Below are 3,500 nucleotides of genomic sequence, written 5' to 3' on the forward strand. Positions count from 1 at the left end.
AGTAGTGATGGGGATAATCGAGATCTTTTGATAATCGAGATCTCGGGAATCGAGTACTTCGGATAATCGAGTGATTGATAATCGAGATCTTTTTCAGTCGATCACTCGAGTGATTGATATTCGAGATCTTTTGAAATCGAGAACTCGAGCGATTGACTTCTCGAGATCTTCCGAATCGAGTACTCGAGCGATTGACTGCTCGAGATCTTTGAAATCGAGTACTCGAGCGATTGACTTCTCGAGATCTTTTGAATCGAGTACTCGAGCGATTGACTTCTCGAGATCTTTTGAATCGAGTACTCGAGCGATTGACTTCTCGAGATCTTTTGAATCGAGTACTCGAGCGATTGACTTCTCGAGATCTTTTGAATCGAGATCTCGAGCTGTTTCAAATCGAGATCTCGAGACGTTTGAATCGAGTACTCGAGTAGTTCATTTTCTGAGCTTTTCCAAAATTGAGTTGACTGCTACGGGGGTGCCCACTAAAAGGGGGGTGGGGCATGGCGCAGCCTGTGCAACTAAAATTTTTAGAGCCAGTTTTTTGAGAGGGTTTTTTTAATCTCATTTTCGGAAGGGGGAGGGGGTCCATGGCGCAGCCTGCGAAACCGAAATTTTTAGAAGCGGGTTTTTGAGAGTTTTTTTTTTTTTTTTTTAATTCCATTTAGGGAGGGGAGGGAGAGCTCTTTCTAGACGGATGCTCCGTAACATTTGAGAGGGTGCGCCATCGCCCTGCGAAAGGGGGGAGGTGGACTCCCTTGACTTCAGTTGAATTCCCGAGTTGTTTTGGCAGGGGTGCGCTCGAGATAGGAATGTGACATTTAGCCTACCATTTAGGGGTATAATAAGGGGGATCAATACCACTCCCCCCCAAATTCCACGAAAAATTCTAGTTTTTACATTTAAGTGGGTCTAGTTTTTTGTTGTTTTCCGATAAAATGGCAGATACACCTTTTGTCCCCTTACCCTCCGGTAAAGTTTGAGATGCAAGCTTGTTTTAGGGTGTCGTGTCGATTCGATAGATTTTAGTCTTCATTTTGGGGTCGCAATCCTTGGAGGATGCAGGTTCGACTAGATTCCCTGTTAGCTTGTCAGAAACTAGGAGCTCGGCATTTGGGCGACTGAGTGATTTATTCGAACGGTTATGCATTTAAACTAATGATTTTCAGTTATCACGTGATTATTTCGAATGGTTTCGGGCTCTCAAACACGAAGTTAATAATGTAAACAAGTAGGGGAATAGTTGCTCTGCGCAAAAGTACTCATTCTTTCCTAGTTTATAGTTTTGCTTTTTTTTTTTTTTTTGATGTTCTTATTGAGAGTAGTTAAGTATATTTATCTGACTAATACATGAGGAAGGAGGGTAAAATATTTCTGATTGCGTTTTCCAGAGGATTGGGATTCCCGGCGCATTGAAAAGTGTACAAGTGTGGCTTGAAGTGCATTGAAGTTCATGATTATTTTTTTTTCTTTCTTGATCCGCTCTTTTTTATTTTTCTTTTTCATTCGTCGACTTTAGGAATATGCAATAACAGTAAAAGTGTTGGGAGTGAAGTTGAAATGTTTCTGAGTGCATTAAAAAGAAATATTGAAGTTTGTCATGTGGGGTTAATTTTAGCTTTCACTCTTCGGCCCAATTTTTAAATAAAAATTACATTTTATACAGATAGTTTTTTTTTTTTTTTTTTTTTTTGAAATTCCATACGTAAGATATTTGTGACTTTATTGTGATATTGATTATTTTATTGTGAGAAAAAAATCATGACGAAAGGGGGGGGGGCTTTCTCTTAGAGAACTCTTGTAATGTTGTGTCACAAATATCTATAATGGTGTGCGTAGCATTTATTTTCGCGTGGGTAGTTAAATTTAAGTATTTTTCTTCTTTTACTCGCTTCTGTTTATGTCATATTCCTTATAGTTTCGTAAATGTTGATTGGTATATTTATAATTTACTCAACATAAAGATTTTCAATCAATTAATGTGCTGATTTTATGGTTGTTTTTTTGTAAAGTTGAGACAAAACTGCTGAAAATGCTTAAGCTCGCAACGGTTCATTTCGGAACTTATTGTTCCGTAGTTACGTTTCATTTTCCGTGCACTGGTCCTCAAAAAGGTTAAAATTGATTGTCAAGTTTCTCTGAAAAACAGATTACGTATTCGTTTCAAACCGCGCCATTGAAGTTTTAAAGAGGAGAGGGTAGAGGGATGAGTGTCATCGCCATGGGGGGGGGGGGGCACCACTGCAATATAAACACCTTGCGTTTAAACATTTCATAAACGTTTTAACATGGCTGCCACAGCGTTAACAATCGCTTTAAAACGTTTACTCAAACGAAATGTGCTCTCTGAGTAACCCCATTCGAAAAAAAGCAGAAGCAATTATTTGATTCAATAACCTTATAGAATGACAGGAGTGACACATTTGAGAAGCAATTATTTGATTCTAAAACGTTATAGAATGACAGGGGTGTCCGTCCGTCCCTGTGAGCAATGGCGCGCTTTTTAACCCCCCTCCCCCAAGAAACGATAATCCGAAAAAGGGCTAAGACTACATTAAATTTTCAATTACACGGCTTGTACCATACCGGTCAAGGGCGCCCATATGCAAAATTTTAAGGGAGGGGGCTCAGATATTTTCCCCATGGTTTAATAGGATATTTTCCCCATAGAAACCGATTTCTATGGGGATTTTATGATTGTATGATTTTTACAGATTAAAGTTATTAAAATTTGACATTTTTAATAACTTATTGATTAATTGCTGGAGAAGAAATGATTTTACATTTTTGCAAAAAAAAAAAAAAAAGTAGTAAAAGCAAGGATGTCCTAATTTCAAAAAAGGGGGAGGGAGCTTGAGCCTCCACTTACCCCCCCCCCCCATATGGAAGCCCTTGATACCGGTTTAATATATTTTTAAGTTTAACAACTCTCAAGTTTAAACCTGCTAGTGTCGCCCATCGACTTGCCCATATTATCATTATCCCTCACTTTTTAATAAAAATTGTACATACGTACGTATTTAATCTTAATAACTGTCAAGTTCAAAACAGTATGGAAAGCGTTTCTCTATCCTTTGTTTCAAGATTTCACCACCGGATCACACCAGTTGCGGATACAGAAAACCATTTGTAGGGGGTGGGGGTCATGCTGAAGAAAGTCCTCCCCCATGAACGAAATTCCCGTTTTAAGTACGAAAAAATTCTGAAACTTTTTTGGGGGTCAATAAAAAGCCCCAAATCGGTCAGGAATAAGGCACATAATTGGGGATAAACGTTGCAAATTAATTTTATAAGCAATAAAACAAAGTAATAGTTCAAATATTTTCTTTGAAAAATAATTGATGTATTGAAAAGATAAGATACTGTCATCGTTTGCATTTTATGCATAAATTATTTGAACACAATGTGTACGGATACTATTCTCGAGAGTTCAGGGGGGGGGGGGGGTCATGGACCCACACGACCCTCCATTGTATCCGCCACTCACACAACACATGCCCCTC

The sequence above is a fragment of the Uloborus diversus genome, unplaced genomic scaffold, assembly GCF_026930045.1.
Source record: "Uloborus diversus isolate 005 unplaced genomic scaffold, Udiv.v.3.1 scaffold_784, whole genome shotgun sequence".
In the NCBI taxonomy this organism is placed as follows: Eukaryota; Metazoa; Arthropoda; class Arachnida; order Araneae; family Uloboridae; genus Uloborus; species Uloborus diversus.